This window comes from Asterias rubens, chromosome 6, assembly GCF_902459465.1.
Source record: "Asterias rubens chromosome 6, eAstRub1.3, whole genome shotgun sequence".
Lineage (NCBI taxonomy): Eukaryota > Metazoa > Echinodermata > Asteroidea > Forcipulatida > Asteriidae > Asterias > Asterias rubens.
In genome coordinates, this window is record NC_047067.1 from 18,559,530 (window position 1) to 18,577,997 (window position 18,468).

Sequence of the window (18,468 nt, forward strand, 5' to 3'; positions counted from 1 at the left end):
TTTCGAGAATGAAGTAATTTTCAATGAATTTGATTTTGAGACCTCAGATTTAGAACTTGAGGTCTCGAAATCAACCATCTAAACACACACAGCTTTATGTGACAAGGGTGTTTTTTTCTTTCATTATTATCTCGCAAGTTCAATGACCGATTGGGCTACATTTTTCACAAGTTTGTTATTTTGCATATATTGAGATACACCAACTGTGAAGGCTAGGCTTTGACAATTACCAATAGAGTCCACTGCCTTTAAGGATGTAATTCAAGATAAGACTAGTCTTGAAGTGTAAAAGTGAATACAGTTATTGGTTTTAATGTTCTGGTGATACATGAATTATGAAAAATAAATTGTTTGCATTTTTTGAAAAAAATAAATTTTATAAGAAAAACAAGCTGAGAAAAACAGAGTTAGATTGTGGTTTATTTATTTTATAACAATGTGTCCTTCATTTATGTGGTGGCCAAACCTTATTTTATCACAATTTGCAAAAAAAAACTAATCATAGGCGTTGTCCCTACGTGCATTTTTAGTGGTTTTATGACCCCGCCCTTATAGCTCTATGCCCCGCCCACATGCCGTGAACAAACACTCGCTCGACCCCAACTATTACTGTGTGTACGTGCAAGGAATGCGTTGGGGACGTTACAACAATTGGTGCAAGATATGCGAAGAGATTTCCTATGGTACATGTACGTACGACTCACGAGTAGGATTCTACTCTACTCTACCATCTTTGACTTTACTCACTATATAACTGGTACTCTTCACGTAAAAACGTGTGCTCTCCTCTGCTCCCCCCCAGGAATCAACTATGGAAATTGGAAAGTGTTTATTGAATTGAAGTGATTTGCATGAAGGTACCTGGGTTATTCGCTTGAATTTTACCTGACTAACTAGTACTACTACTGGCTCCTTAAATTGTGTTGGGTACTAAGATTGTTGATAAAGTAAAACATGTTTATGGAGGAAGACAACATGCAACATAACAACACTCACTCACTTTGCAGCTCTGGATCTGGATATCTCCCAATGTAGGTTGCAGGTGTGTGGTGCATAGTGTGTAGTTGGTGTCCACTAGTTGACAATTACATTTTTAGCGTTTTCGTACGAAAATGCAATGTCAAATTTATATTACTTTCTTTACAAATCGGATGGCACTGACTTTTAGTTACACTTCCAAAGTGTTTTGTTGTAATCATAGAGTTGTAATGTATCTGTATCTGTATCTGTATTGGTCTCCGTACAAACACCTGGTGAGGTTGTCATCGTACGTCGGGTAGGGGTCTAAACGCAACGCAGCTTGGCAAACCATTAGTTGTTGTAATGCGCTTTTTCTGTCGCTTGGTGGATGTTGATGGAGTCTAGCGCAGCCTTAAATGACTTAAGGTCAGGTGCAGTACGGATGTCTTGGGGAAGTTGGTTCCACTCTGGCAAGGTCTTGGGGTATAATGAGAACCGGTAACAGTCTTTGTGGGCACGGATTTGTTTACATGTATGCTGGCTAATAGATGATCTTGTGGTTGTACTGGTGCATGAGTTGAGATATTCCTTTATATTGTTAGGTGTTAAACCATGTGTTTCTTTGTAGATGGATGTTGAACGAGATTTAGTCCTTCTGTCCCGGAGTGATTCCCAGTTGAGGTTTCCTAGGATTGCAGTAATGCTGGACTCACGGCTGTAATCACGAACTGTGAATCTGGCAGCCCGATTTTGGACCTGTTCAAGTTTCTTAATGTCTGTGTCGAAGTGGGGATCCCAGATAGTAGAGCCATACTCGAGTAGTGGTCTGACTAGCGTTTTGTATGCTATGGATTTCACATTGCTAACACTAACAGTAGTAGATGTTCCTCTTTAGGAGCACTCATCCTGTTGGCCTTGGAGCTTATTTGACTAATATGTGTTGACCATTTCAGGTCGTGGCCGAGATCAATTCCTAGGTATGGGTGATGTTTAACTTCTGCAAGGTTTGAGTTGCCAATAATTTATGTTAGCTAGACACAATTGGTTTTTTCTTATGTGTAACCCTTAGCAAGTGGCACTTGGAGGTGTTGAAACAGAGCTGCCAATCAGTTTCCCATCTGTTGAGGGTGTTGATGTCATTTTGGAGTGTAATCGAGTCCATAGGTGAGGTAATGTTGCTTGTTGTTGGTTAAAATTAAATAAACTTTAAAGGGTCTATGTACTTTTTGTTCGCTTTCTACTACCAATCTTCAAACGGAGTAAAGTTTAATGAATGTGAATATGTGGACATAGTGTTTTGTGTTACAAAAGGTACCCAAATCCTTTTAAAGGGTTGAATATAATGTAATCCTACTTCTAGAACTATTGTATGAGATTCATTCCACTGTCGTCTCGACGTGGTACTTTTGGTACTTGGTGGTTATCCTCCTGGAACTTCCGCTGGGGAACTTGACACAGGAACTTGACAATTCCCTGTCTGGAATCCATACACCCAGAAAGACATAATCAAAATTGAAGCCACTCAACGACGTGCTGCCAGGTTCGTTCTGCAGCTGTACCACCACACTGAAAGCATGTCAGCTATGTTGAACACCTTGGAATGGGACACCTTAGAAAGGCGACGCCAGGCAGCCAGCCTCACCCTCCTCTACAAAATCCAGAACCAAACTATTGCAGTCAATCCAGACCTATACCTCAACCCAGCAATCCCATGTAATACTAGATCATTCCACCCAAACATATATCAGATCATCCCAGGCAGGATACAGTCATTCTCAAACTCATTTTTCCCAAGAACTGTCATCTGGTGGAACTCACTCCCCGGCAATATCATCACCTCCCCTTCAGTTGAGGTTTTCAGGGGAGTGGTGACTGCTCACCTATAAGCAGCAATGAGTCTTTTTTACTTGCACCATGTACAAACGCACCCCTGCACCGCTCATTGACAAGTAGTCCCTCGGCTTTACGTCCTGTCTTATGGACCCTACCGAGTATACAAGTAGAAATAGATAGGAGGTCAGGAGAGCGTCGTCTAATTTGTTTTGTTGTTGTTTAGGCCTAGCTAGATTGTGAATGTAATTACTTTTGAAGATTTGGTGGGATTTGGAATCTATATATGAGGGATTGTTGCAGATTATTCCATAATTTCTCAGTGTTCTTTGAAAAAAAGATTGTTCGTAGATGGTAGATGAGATGCTGGGTATTTTGAACTGATTGTCTTTGCCCTTTCTTGCCCTCTGCGGTTTCGATTCTAAAATGTGGCTGTGGTCGGCTTTGATTACACGTGACGATAGACGAGGTGTCAGGACACTTCGTACTTTTGCCACTTCGTACCCTGGACACTTCGTATCTTTGCAAGGTACGAAGTGACTATGGACACTTCGTACCTTGGACACTCTTTGGATTGGACAAAAATGTGTTCAGTGGACTTGTCGTAAACGGGCCCAAACTCGACCATCAGGACTCAGATTTTCAATTACTTTGCGCCTTCAGGACGTCCCTCTAATCTTAGTTAGGCTATATATTTTATTTACCTGGTCCCTTTTGTAAATATTTTGCCATGAGTCACATAGTGAAATCACATGTTTGATAAAATAGCCACAGTTGTTTTGCTTACAGGCTTTATAAAATTAGGTTCAGTTCTGAAATATTTTTCATTTCTCTTCATATCCAGATCCACACAGATAATCGTCATTCTATGTTACCAGTGACCAGGATACCAGCTGTCCTGGTTCTCTCCTTGTTCTCATTGGTCCATATTCATGCTCGACATACTATGATACACCCAGGTGTTCAAGGCTTGTCGGATACCAAGACGTCGTACAAATACATTGATAAGTTAAGTCTATCAAATGACAATAGACGAGAGATTCAGGAGATACTGCTGGACGCCGGCGCCCAGCATGAAAAGCTGCTAGCAGAGTACCAGGCAGAGACATACAGACCATTGACCATCGGTAAGAGATATTTGTCAAGTTTACTTATTGCAATAAATAGTTATGCCTGAAGTTGTGTTTCCAACTTCGTTTGGGCCCTTTTTCAAACCTCGGCTTGGGCTCTGGCTTATAGGCTCCAAGCTCTATCTACTGGGCCCAATTTCATGGCTCTGCTTACCGCCGAATTCTGCGCTTACCCGCATTCCCCGCTTACGTACAAGCGCCGAATTTCTGCGCTAGTCTTGTTAGCGTAGAATGCCTATGTAACGTGGAATACGCACGCGCAGAAGCCAAAATTCGCCGTAACCCGTGAAATACGCTTGCCGTAAGCACAGAATTCCCTGCTTCCGTGAGCGCCGATTCTGTGCTTACGGTAAGCAGAGCCATGAAATTGGGCCTTGATGTTCGAACCACCACGTGAAATACGCGCTGGTCCAAAAAGGCAGTTTAAAGGCTGAGCTCTGCGTTTCCACTGCGTACCAGTGCGCAGAGCCGGAGCCCAAAAGCCTAACAATATTGCTTACCAGAATAAGTTTACCAGCCAAGATATTTTGTCATGTGTGCTATCTGTACCTGGTATCTTGTTTGGAATTGCTAAAAGCATGGAGTATTGCTCCATGCTAAAAGCAACAATTTTCTGCTTAAGCAGCTCTCTAAAATTTGGCCCTGGTAAACGTCGTCATATGACATTTTTCAACCAATGGGATAAAACCAGCCTAAATTTATGATTGTTGCTTTGCATTCCAGGGCTTCAGCAGACTTCGGAACAGCTAAAGAGTACTTAAGAGAAGCCATCGCTATCGCCGAGCGACTTGAAGATCCTGTTGCCGTGGCAGATCGCAATGGGGACTTGGGAACCACTTTTCGGTCGGAGGGGCGGTTCACCGATGCCCTTACCCATCAGAAAAAACAGTTTGTGTTTGCAAAACAAAGAGGCAAGTTATTTCAACGTTTCGATCAGTATGCTCTCTCGTTCATACCTGGGCCCAGTTTCGTAGCGCTGCTTAACAGTCGATTTTGTGCTTACTGTGCAATTTCTATTTCATAGCGCTGCTAACCGTAAGCACATGAAAAGGCATGCTAACCTTCCGGTGCTTACCGCACGAAAATAAATGACGTCACAATGCAAATCCATGGTAAACACGCAATGGCCGTCCAATTTTTCTGCTAACCTGTGAAATACGCTAAGGCTTATGCAAATTTTTCTGCTACAGTAAGCACGCAAATTTGCTTACAGTTAAGCAGCGCTATGAAATTGGGCTCTCTCGTTCATACCTGCTCTCCTTCCCTAGGTGACAGGCAGCTTTAGTGGTTTCCTGCTTCAACATTGGCTTCACTCATTACTCCATGAGCCCACCGGACTACGACATGGCCCATGGTCTGCCACGCCATACACTTGGAGCTCTCGGACAGGATCGGATATGTTGATAACGTGAACGACCCTCTTACTATATACCTGTTCTTCTTTCCTAGGTGACCAGGCAGCTCTAGTGGTTTCCTGCTTCAACATTGGCTTCACTCATTACTCTATGAGCCCACCGGACTACAACTCAGCCTTGCTCTACCACGCAGTGCAGCTAGAGCTTTCTGACACTGACAGGATCGGAAATGTTGATAACTGTGTACGACCCTCTTACATTATACCTGCTCTCGTTCCCTAGGTGACCAGGCAGCTCTAGTGGTTTTCTGCTTCAACATCGGCTTCACTCATTACTCCATGAGCCCACCGGACTACAACTCAGCCTTGGTCTACCATGCAGTACAGCTAGAGCTTTCTGACACTGACAGGATTGGAAATGTTGATGATAACTGTGAACGACCCTCTTACATCATACTTGTTCTTCTTCCCTAGGTGACAGGCAGCTCTAGTGGTTTCCTGCTTCAACATCGGCTTCACTCATTACTCCATGAGCCCACCGGACTACAACTCAGCCTTGGTCTACCACGCAGTACAGCTAGAGCTTTCTGACACTGACAGGATTGGAAATGTTGATAACTGTGAACGACCCTGTTACATCATACTTGTTCTTCTTCCCTAGGTGACCAGGCAGCTCTAGTTGTATCCTGCTTCAACATCAGCTTCACTCATTACTCCATGAGCCCACCGGACTACAACTCAGCCTTGGTCTACCATGCAGTACAGCTAGAGCTTTCTGACACTGACAGGATTGGAAATGTTGATAACTGTGAACGACCCTGTTACATCATACTTGTTCTTCTTCCCTAGGTGACAGGCAGCTCTAGTGGTTTCCTGCTTCAACATCGGCTTCACTCATTACTCCATGAGCCCACCGGACTACAACTCGGCCTTGGTCTACCATGCAGTACAGCTAGAGCTTTCTGACACTGACAGGATTGGAAATGTTGATAACTGTGAACGACCCTGTTACATCATACTTGTTCTTCTTCCCTAGGTGACCAGGCAGCTCTAGTTGTATCCTGCTTCAACATTGGCTTCACTCATTACTCCATGAGCCCACCGGACTACGACATGGCCTTGGTCTACCACGCCATACACCTGGAGCTGTCCGACAGGATCGGGTACTTGGCGATGAAGTCGCGTGCCTTAAACTGCCTCGGCAAGATATACACAGGTTTGAATTTTAAGTATTATAAGTTATCACACACACGCTCATGGAGTATGGAAAAATTAGCCCTGGCGGCCTTACACTTTCTTAATACTACAGTGACATCCTGGATATCAGGGTACATTTCTGGGGCGTAAAATTTTCAAAGCTTCATAACTCAAATCTTACCTGCAAGAAAGCACTAATTTCAACAGATTAACACTCCATGGCAGCATATATTTTTCTGCGGTGGGTTTTGATCGTCATATATTCTTCAAAAATCCGTCATTTTCATAAAATAATGCAGCTCCCAACGTTAAGGAATTCCCATTTTTGTTCGTACTCTCGCAGTCTGCCGTGTTTACGCAAGATGCGCAAATCTTGCGTTGCGTTTGTGTGTTAATGCTGTGCAGTCAAGAGGATTGGGACCAAGAATTCATGCGTCTTGCATCATGCGTCTTGCATGGGAATGTATACGCAGACGCACGGCAACAGAAAACGAGCAAAACAGGATTTTTTTAACGTTGGGAGCTGCATTATTTCACGAAAATGACGGATTTGTGAGGAATATATGAGGACCAAAACCCACCGCAGAAAAATGTATGCCGCCATGGAATGTGAATCTGTTGAAATTAGTGGCTTGTTGCAGGTAAGATTTGAGTTATGAAGCTTTGAAAATGTTCCGCCCCAGTAACAGGCCTCAATAGTTAGGACTCTGTATCTGTGTACAGAGGAAGAGTCCTATATAGGTCTAACGGAAAAATATAGTGCGTCTGCATCTCACATCCAACAAGACCTCGGCCTTGGACCTCTTTGGATATGGGACGTAGTTGTGCTATATTTTTCCTATTGTGCTATATAAAGGAAGCCACTATCAGATAGCACCCCCAGGGATAATTACTTTAAAGAACTGGAGAGGACGTCGAGTTAATCCAACGGTTCTTTTCAGAACCACCCCAACTCATTTAGAGATTGTTATTACATGGTGTTACCGCAACTTCTTCTATATACTTTAAAGAAGTCAATAATTATTTGAAATTCAAAATCATTTTTGATTTGTGTCTGTTCCTCTCTTCATCATCAGCTCTGAAGGACAATGAGGCGGCCATCTTGCTCCTTGTGGAATGCTTGGAAGTTCACAGTCAAACGGGAAACCATCGCGGACTGGGCATAGCCTACGGGAACATCGGTACGGTGTACCGAGCCATGGGTACGTTGTGTAATGTTTGTTATTGAGACATTAATGAGCCAGTCAGCATTCTCCTTTAAGGCAGTGGACACTATTGGTTATTGTCAAAGACTAGCCTTCACAGTTGGTGTATCTCAACATATGCATACAATAACGAACCTGTGAAAATTTGAGCTCAATCGGTCATCGAACTTGCGAGATATGAATGAAAGAAAAAAACCTTGTCACACGAAGGTGTGTGCGTTTAGATGGTTGATTTCGAGACCTCAAGTTCTAAATCTGAGGTCTCGAAATCAAATTCGTGGAAAATTACTTCTTTCTCGGAAACTATGGCACTTCAGAGGGTGCCGTTTCTCTGGAGAAGTGAAAAAGAAAAACGTGAAATCTGTGGATGAAAATTTGAAAATAAAAAATATTAAGAAAGCACTCGATTGGTGAAAAGAGGTAAAGTTAACAAGAAAAATGAGCAGAGTTTCTGTTGGGCGCGATAATAATAATAAAAATAATAACGAGGTCTTATAGAGTGCACAAATCCACAAAAGTGCTCAGGGCGCTATTACAGAGAAAATACTAACAAAAATAACAAAGAACAGATTAAATACAAAAGAATGGATCTTTGAAACTTATTTTAAAAGAAACTAAAACACCCCAAAGAAATTAAAAAATAAACCTGATAAAAAAAACTAAATAAACAAACTCAAATATGATTAGAGTGCCACTGCACTGACGTCCTGGGTATAAAGGTTCTTTACAATGCGAACACAAATTTGACTACAACTTTCTTAATTTTTTACCTGATTTGAGAAGTTGAAATTCCGTTCATATATTCATAGTGTCCCTCACTATATTTTCAACGAGTTTACAGCTAACAAATATATCCATGGAAGAAATTATTTCCGAAAATATGTTGAAGTTCTGCACTGGCGATGTTGATCATCGTATACCACTTGATAGTGTGAGCTCAAGTGCGCATGGCTTTAGAGTGCAGCACGTTGTCTTGCCGCTATTCGCCGTCAACTGGGTAGGTGCCATCAAATCGCCTTCAACTCCTCCAATACACATTTAAAATCCAGGAGGCATAAAACTGGAAAGCACTACACCTCAAATAGAATTTGTTAAAGTTTCAGGTTGAATTTCGGTTACAAAGTGAGTTTTTTTCTTAAAAAATACTTATAAGCAGCAAAGCCGTCTGCCGCCATCTTGCTTTTTTACATGGCTTCTTCTTGTCATATAAACAGACAACAGAGGGCGCTTTCCTGCGTGCGTATATTTTTTTCCTAGGACCGATGAGGGCACTTAGCATGCGCCAACTTAACGGCCTCATCTGTCCTGGGAAAAAGATACGCTTCCAGCACATGGAGTCTTGGCACAAGACGTCTATGCTCGGTATACTATGTTCTGCGCTTTGTGTAAATTGCTCGCTGACTATTATCCATCTGCTTAGTGAGTGGTTGACGCAAGTTGATGGCGCCGCCAGTGATCAGTGCAAGAAAGTGTTTACACGGAAGTTAGTGGATGACGTGGGAATGGAAAACGTAAATTTCAATTTTCTTTTCACAAAATATTAACACCAAAGGAGACAAGTCAACAATTTTAAATAACGCGGGCTTGGAGTTCCAACTACAAGGAACATGTGAGTAAAAGTTCAGACTCCCAACTTAGGTAGAAATATTTTTAACAGATTTTTGAAAATCTTTCGCAATGGTACGGGACCTTTGGACTCAGTCGCGTTGCATGCAACGGAGGAGTCCAACCTGAGCTATATAAAGTACAATGCTCTCTTGTCTGAGTTGTTGGCCATTGGAATAACTTATCAAAATGATATTTGGTTGTGTTGACGGAGTGGACGACACCAAACGAGTTGACGGCAAGTAGCAGTAGGATTGCGAGTGTAAAGTCAGGTTCATACTTCCTGCAAATGCGAATGCAATTATGCGATAGAACAAATGGTGACGATTTCACATGGCTGTTTAGCACTTAGCAAACTGATGTGAACTATTCCTTGCGAATTTGGGGTGCAAAATTACAACGCATTCACATTGGCTTTCGCATGAAGAAGTATGAACCGGGCTTTACACTCGCAATCATCTCTTAACTATTCTCACCCATTCTATTCTCAGGTCCAGACGGACATTCAAAGGTTTACGACTCGCACGTCATCCTCTAACAATGACAATGCGGCTAGCATCAACCACATCGTTGTCTCTCTACAGAGACCTCGGAGTGAGGGAGATCCCTCTGTTCCCCATCCCCAACACTAAACTCGCAATCAGATCAATTGTGGTTTTACCCTTTACACCGATATGTTAGTACTCGGTACTTTCCCGAGTTCTGTGAAAAAAAAATCACAGGCATATTACTTGGGTGGGATTCGAACCATCGACCCTTGCAGTTAACGAGCAGTGTCTTCTTACCATCCTAAATAAAGGGTTCAAACTGCCTCTAGCTACCAGGCACTCTAGGTGGTCTAGTTTGTAAGACACTGCTACAGATTTGCAAAGGTCCTGGGTTCTAATCCTACCCAAGTAATCGAGTATGCCTGAGAACTCATGAAAGTTACTCGTCGGTGTAATGGTAAAATCAAAAGTATATGAAATTCTTTATCCCAAATGCAAATTTAACATCTAGTTCTCGCAACCATCTCTTAACTAGTTTCACCCATTTACTCTCTAGGTCCAGACGGACATGCAACAGATAGACGACACTCATGTCCTCTTCAACATTTTCAATGCGGCTACCATCAACCACATCGTTGTCTTCCTGACCGGGACCGGAGCGTTTCCAGAGGGAATGGGCGGGGCCATCTACTTCAGTTGGCCGTCACCGGAGGGCGAAATGGTCTGGATGTTTCTCGGTTTCATCACCAACGAAAAGCCAAGTGCCATTTTTTAAAGTAGTCGGCTTGAAGAAAGGTATGGTTGACAAAAAAATATAGTCAATATGTTTTATCAGGCCGGTGTTTATATCCCGTTTTATTGGCATAACTGTCACATCTCCACCCGCAAAATATTATGATTACATGTCCATGTACGTGCAAATGGGCAATTCCACGGTCAGTCGCATAACACTTTTCAGTGTCATTTCTCGATCGTGGTGCTAGAAGTTCTGTGTGAGATATTCTTTCCTCTAAGTTTATAGACTGATTTGTACTTGACACCCAAGGCTTTGAATTGATAATTATTAGAAATGTTGTGGGCTTTGTGCTCTGGATGTTATAACGTTGTAAAGACCGGTCAGTCGCATTTCACAAAAAGGACATGGTAAAAAAAACACTTGTCACAATTCAAAAATCTCCTCTATCAAAAAGATTGTGAAAGTGTTACTATATGTAACACACAACTCTTATACATGAGTATCCAACAGGATACTTATAAATGGTCAGCAACTTGAACTTTTAGGTATACATGGCAAAACCATGGTCAGTCGCATTACGGTCAGTCGCATTACAGTTTTCCAGGCAATGTAGCCACGCCTACATGGTGCCCAAGCCGAGTTCTGATTTGGCAATAATTGGGTTCATTCCTTGTCAACAACTAAAAATAAATTGGTTTCATATGTTAGCTATAACTTCTAAGTGGAAAGAAAGTTGTGACATAAACTTGATTTTTGTGTGTTATGTCCATGTTTGCTTGGAATTGCCCAAATACCTACAGGAACAATCCTTTTTGCCCAGAGCAAGACTATTGAGATATTCCCTAAAGCAAAGCAAGAAATCATCTTGGTTAGAAGCATTGGACACTATTGGTGATTACTCAAAATAATTGTTAACATACAAACTGACTTGGTAATGAGCAATGGAGAGCTGTTGATAGTAAAAAACATTGTGAGAAACGACTCCCTCTGAATCTGAAGTAACGTAGTTTTTGAGAAAGTAGTAATTTCTCACTAAAATATTTGATTTGATTTCGAGACCTCAGCTGAGGTCTGGAAATCAAGCATCTGAACTGAAAGCACACAACTTCGTACGAACAGGGTTTTTTCTCTTCCATTATTCTCTCACAACTTCGAAGACCAATTGAGTTCAAACAGGACAACCATTATAGGACAACCATTATAGTAATGAGAAAAATAAATCTTAGTTACCATAGCTTTTCACAAGATAGATGATAGACTTTTGACTTCACAATGTTACAAAGAACGTCTCAATATTTTAACAATTCTTTTGTAAAATACACGAGCCTCCATTAAAATGGTTAGCCAATCAGAAAAGCCGTAACTCCGCCGAAAATCCCACTGTCCGTGCGGACCAATGAGAATCAGGATGGACGGGATAGCGCAAAATGGCCGACTCGTCTGCGGACGAAATTTTATCGAGCGACGAAGAATTTTTTCAGAAACGGTGGTTTATGTGTACTTTCCCGGCCAAAAAACCCAAGTTAGTGAAATGTAATAGCGAGACATGGGCTCGTTTTGTAGATTTTGTTCTTCAATGGCAACATTTAGAGGGCGATCAGGCCGAAATAGCAAAAGATTTCGTCAACAAACATGCTGCCGAGTTCAACAGACATGGCGACAACATTGCATCGGCGATGGCAATTCCGAGCGATGCAGGATTCACACCGCATTTGTTATCCGAGATTTACCGACAAGCAACACATTTTACGAGTAACTCAACGGATGACGAAGAGCAGAGAAATGGTTGCCAGCAGCTCTGCTTGTACAGGTATGTCAAATGTATTTTTTTTACAAGCATGACAAGTATATGGTCTAATGGAATTTTAGTCTTTCCGATCTGACGACAATACTACAATCATAGAGTAAGGACAGATCAAGCAGCAAGCAAAAACTTAATTATAATACAACGGGTTTGGGTACTTGTTGTACATGTTGTAGGACAAAATACACAATGTCAACACCATCATAAGATTTCCATTAAACTTACAGTTTTTAACACGGTTTGGAGATATTATTTATCATAATATGGTTGTTCTAAAACTGAAACTGTGAAAGCTTCCCTTTTAAAATTAATTGTATTTTTAGCATAGTGGGCCTAGGCCTACTTCTACTGGGTAGAAGTTCTACTATAATTTACTAGAATTATACAAACCGCAACTGCTAAAATATTTAATTTTATATCAGAACAGGTTAATATGCTAAATTAATCCACAACTGGAACTGGTACATACGTTGTTCATGGCAGAAATTATTTTATTTTAGCATGTATGTAGTACCCTAGCATGTCATGCCAAAACTGTAACATTTTGTACACGCCGAAATAATTAAATTTTACCATGTACGCACAACTGGTATCGTTGTACCTGTATCCACGATTGCCATTGTTATTTTAAAACAATGTTTCTTGGTTAACTTTTCAATTGAGTTTACAATTTATCAACTTAATGCACGCATGCGTTGTTTTCAAATTCTGAAATGAATTCATCAATGAGGCAAAGCAATTTATCACCCTAAAATCCACAATCAACTCTCATAAAACAGTGTGAAGCTATTTTTTATTATAGCACATTGAACGTTTTGGCAAAGAAGGAAATAACTCTAGATGTGAAATCGTCTGTGGCTAGCATGTTCCCCTTTTTATCAAATTTAATAATTTGCAGACATGTAATTCGTGGAATAACTGTTTACCAAATAATACCTATTTAGTAATTATGACTCATTGTTTTGATTTGGCAGGTATATGGAAGAGAAGCCTTCAACCCACTCCAGAGATCCCACTACCTTCTAACCATGGATGGAAGATGGAAAATGGCAACCTTCTCATCAATTGGATGACCCCTTCTACCAGCACCAGATAGTGTCATGGAGTTTGCCAACTGTTCTGGAAGATGCACGAAGAACAAATGCAGCGATACCAACACCTGTACTTATTGCAGAACACTGTTTCATGTATTGATCTCTGTAAGCGTGCCAGAGAGAACTGTAACAATATAACTGGACATGCTCACCTCGATGATGAAGATGAAGATGACGAGTTATCTGATCCTGAAGAAGATTAGAGCAACTATTTGACTGTCTATGATTACAGTAGAGAGACTGGGGCCATATGCTTTATAGCCAAGTATATTTTGTTTCTTTGAGGCACTTGTGTCTGCGTCAATGAAACAAAATATACTTAATATACTATGTAGGTTGTGCCAATGGCCCATTATTGGTTTGCATCATTGTATCCTGGAGAGAAAAGTTTAACATAGAGTGGATGGACTCTTTTGATGTAGTTTGATTTAAATAACCTCAGGACGTACTAAAGTTATTCTGGTACAAAAAGTTGTTTATTCATCTGCTGATATCCTCTAACAACAACAAATCATCTACCAATTGAAAAAGGTTAGTCAGAAAATGGTGTAATATTCAGCATCTTGCAAATTGTCCAAGGCTCTTTACTCAAGCATCCCGCTTTGAATTCACTTGTAGCATGAATCACATGTTGGACGACGAACTGCTCAATTCTGGCGCGGTACCGCAGTACTGCCTGTTATACAGTATACTGTGGGATCGAATAGTGGTTTTTCAACCTCGTACAGCAAAAAAACTATAAAAAAAACTTGCTTCAATCCCCACGGTATACTGTATCAAGTTTTTACTGCAATGCAATGTTATGAATTCAAAGCGGCAGGGTGCTTGAAGCATTAGTAGCATGAATCACATGTTGAACGACGAACTGCACAATTCTGGCACGGTACCGCAGTACCTGATATACAGTTTACTGTGGGGTCGTACAGTGATTTTTCAACCTCGTACAGCGAAAAACCTATAAAAAAATATGCTTTAACCCCCCACAGTATACTGTATATCAATTTCTTATTGCAATGCCATTTGGGGAACTCTAAGGCGGCGGGGTGCCTATGCATATTGTGAGATTTATAGCGATTTATAGCGTTTGTAATGAAATTTACTTCAATGAATATGATTGGAAAGATGTTCAAAAGTAGAGATAATGATCTACGAAAGTATGCCCTGAAAATGTGTGGGGTCCTTTTACCTTTTGCCATTTTTGTGTCAAAAATTGGACTCCACAAAAAGGCTAACCTTTTTAGTTCTCACAATAAAGGAAAACCACCCACTGTTATGGCATATTTGTACAGGGTTATGTACTTTGGCAGGTTTAAAACCTCAATGTCACCCATTGCATAACGCGCAGCCCACTTGCAGAGGGTCTAGGCCAATTTAGGGGTCAAAACATGCACTAAGGTTAGGGATGGTATACATGTTTACATGCGCATTGGTGTGTAAACACGTGTACCATCCTCTTGCGCATATTTCGACCCCTATTGGCCGACAGGAGATGCGCGTGTATGCGCGTTGTGCAGCTGGTCGACTGTATGGGGTGTTCAAAAAAATATTGAGTGCTTGGAGTGTTGTGGTTGAAACTTTGCATCCAATGGCGACCCCCCAGAGCATTCTATTTTTCCTCAGGCTACGCCTCCAAAGCTCACCGCTGGAGTTGGAGATTTAACCATAGCTGTCTGTAGTTGCATAATATAGCACACCTTACAAAGATTCTACATTTGTATGCCTTTAGAGCGAGTTTTTCACTTTTGTTTAAGGCATACATTCTTGTTTTGTTCCAAAAAACATGAACTACACGTTGTAAAATACAACATTTTTTTAACTTTAAAAACCACTATTTTATTGATCTAATTTAAAGAATCTACTATTTTTGTATGTTTTCCTTCATCAAAATCAATAAACATTGCTCTCAGGGTGAAATTTCATTTGAATTTGTATTAGTAACTAAGGTTTTTTTGTAATGAATTTATAACATACACTTGATGTTAACTGACACTTTGAGCCAGCCGTTCTCGCTCATATGCAATATTTGCGACTGTGAAAAAAAATATGTTGCTGAGAAGGGTATTGGGTCCCATATTATCCACTTTTCACCCCCACCCCAGATGGTGGTCATTGAATTGAAAAACTAAAGAGATATTAACCTCACGGCCCATTGTCTATTTGTGCATATTTTGAGATACACCAAGTGAGAAGACTGGTCTCTGAAAATATTACTAAAGGTGTCCAGTGTCAATGATCAATTTTTGGCATCCAGTGGTTCCACTTCGTCAACAACAATGAGGTCACCCAAAGAACGTGTCCGCCCCCCCCCCCCCCCCATCAACCAACTAATTCAACACCGCCACTCTGCCTTCTTCGGTCATGTCGCTCGCCTAGCTGACAACATCCCAGCTAAAAAAGCTCTAAAGCATCGCCATCAACTCCAGGGGAGGCCTAGCACCAGCTCCTGGCTGGAAGAGACCTAGACAGAGGCCGCCCTCGGTCATCCTAGGCCCAACAACTTGGCCGGCCGAGCGAAATCGCCCACATGTGGCGTGAGGCTGTAGGACGTGGACACATGAAATCGGCGCGATTGACCCTTGCTGCCTCTGTGGGTTGATTGATTGATTGTCTTTTTATGATTTTGTTTGAATGTGTCTTTCAGAGGAAGTTCTACGAACAACTCATTCATGCAGTCTATGCCTGTACAGCAGCCGATGAAGACGATGTCACAGATTGGAATCTCTGTGGAACCCCTTCACGTTATCCAGCATCAGATACCAGCAGAAACTACCCAGGTACGTTTTTATTTTGTTGTTGTGCACAGTCGGCTGGGTATTGTAATTGTTAAAGACCAGTCTTCTCACTTGCTGTATCTCAACATTTGCCTAAAATAACAACCCTGTGAAAATTTGAGCTCATTCGGTCATCTAAGTTGCAAGATAATTATGAAAGAAAAAAACACCCTTGTACATGTGGTAACTTTATTCCGGTTAACAAGGTCCCAATTGCAAAGAGCTGCTCAAGTAGAAAATACTGTTAAAAAAATTCTCACTGGCTGGTAACCTTATCTCGGTTAGCATAATTTTGATTTGCTTAGCTTCTTTTGTGCTTAAAAGCAGTGGACATTTTTGGTAATTACTCATAATAGTTATTAGCATAAAACCTTACTTGGTAACAAGTAATGGAGAGCGGTTGATGGTAACAAACTTAGTGAGAAATGGCTCCCTCTGAATTAAGGTGGTATTCAGGAAAGAAGTAATTTGCCACGAACTTGATTTCGAGACCTCAGATTGAGGTCTCGAAATAAAGCATCTGAAAGCACACAACTTCGTGTGACAAGGGTGTTTTTTTCTTTCATAATTATCTCGCAACTTAGATGACCGAATGAGCTCAAATTTTCACAGGGTTGTTATTTTATGCAAATGTTGAGATACAGCAAGTGAGAAGACTGGTCTTTGACAATTACCAATAGTGTCCAGTGTCTTCAAGCAGCTCTATGAAATTGGGCCCAGTATCTCAGGAGTTCAGGTTGCGCCTAGCCCTCTATAGGACTCTTCCTTTGTGCTGTTCACAGAAACAGAGTCCTAAATATTAGGGCTTTTTCTGGGGCGGAAACATTTGGAAGCTTTAGTAACATTTGAAAAATGAAAGGGCTGCATCGGATTTGTTGGGTGTCATGACCGAGTGATTAAGGGCATTGAATCTAAGTTCAGGTGGAAAAGTCAGCGGAGTGTGGGTTCGAATCCCAGTCATGACACTTGTGTCCTTGAGCAAGACACTTGACTATAGTTGCTTTTTTCCACTCAGGGGTATAAATGGGTACCTGCGAGGGTAGAGGTTGATATTGTGTATGAAAAAGCCACTGGTGTGCCAAGGCAGTTCAGGGCTGTATACTCCCCAGGGGGGCTGAGAAAGATTACAGGGATGTAATTTGCCCAATGACCAGGGTACTAATCTAAAGCGCATTGAGATGGTTATTGAAAAATGCGCTGAATAAGAACTTGTCTTTATTATTATTACGTCTTCAATTAATCGTGATGCAATTAAGCCTGGGCGACTATTGCGACTAGTGTCAAAGTCGCAACTATTGATTGCTTAGTCGAGTAGCGACTATCGTTTTTTAACTACTCGGTTAATCGTACCTCCACGACAACTACAACAATAGTCGTGGCTTCCTGCTTGGTGAACCAATGTTGTTGCTCACCACTATTTACGACGACATAATTTACTTACGAAACACAATCGGACATCACGATCAGAAACACAATGCGACTCGATGAGAGCTGTTGATAAAATAAAACATCGTGAGAAACGGCTCCCTCTGAAGTAACAAAGTTTTTGAGAAAGAAGTGATTTCTCACTGAAATATTTGCATCTGCGAAAGACTTAAGGCGTGAAGCCTTTCTCAGACTTCTAAAAAGAATTTTTTCTTCAACTATTTTCTGGAAGTTTGATAATCGATTAAGGCAAACTTTCACAGGTTTGTTACATTTTATGCATACATGTTGGGATACATGGGCATGGTAAGTGCTTGAAAACTGGTCTCTGACAATAGACCGATCCATTAGGCTCCGCCCACGGCGCACAAGTGAGCAAGAACACGTGAGGCTCTCCTATGCCATTCTGCACAACTCGTCCGCCCACGCCAAGCATACGCATGTCAGACTTTATTTGTCAGACTTTGTGTTGCGCAATGGGATGTGATTGGTCAATACGCAATGATGGGGCGGAGCTAAATGGATCGGCCTATTACCAAAGGGGTCCAGTGCCTTTTACTTACTTTTTGTTTTCTCTCCATTTATTTAGACGTCGACTTTGACCAGCTTCTCAGAGTTCTCCATGAAGATGTTGGAGAACTTCTACAACTACGCCTCGTCAATCGGAATAAACCAGTCGCAGATGACACCCCAGCCAAACGTCAGCTGGATCCCCATGACGGTCCTAGATAAATGGTTTCAGAACTTCAAGAAAAAAATGGCACAGGATCAGAACTTTTGGAGGAAGTAACTGTACTTGTGTAATTTTTGTATTTTAACAATTTTAAGATTTGGGTACTTTTTGTAACACAAAACATAATGTCCACAGA

General features: G+C 41.3%; 1 pseudogene; it reads left to right on the top strand.

Annotated features, from left to right (window-relative positions):
* The first annotated feature begins 800 nt into the window (after positions 1-800).
* Positions 801-18,468, top strand: LOC117291573 (annotated as a pseudogene).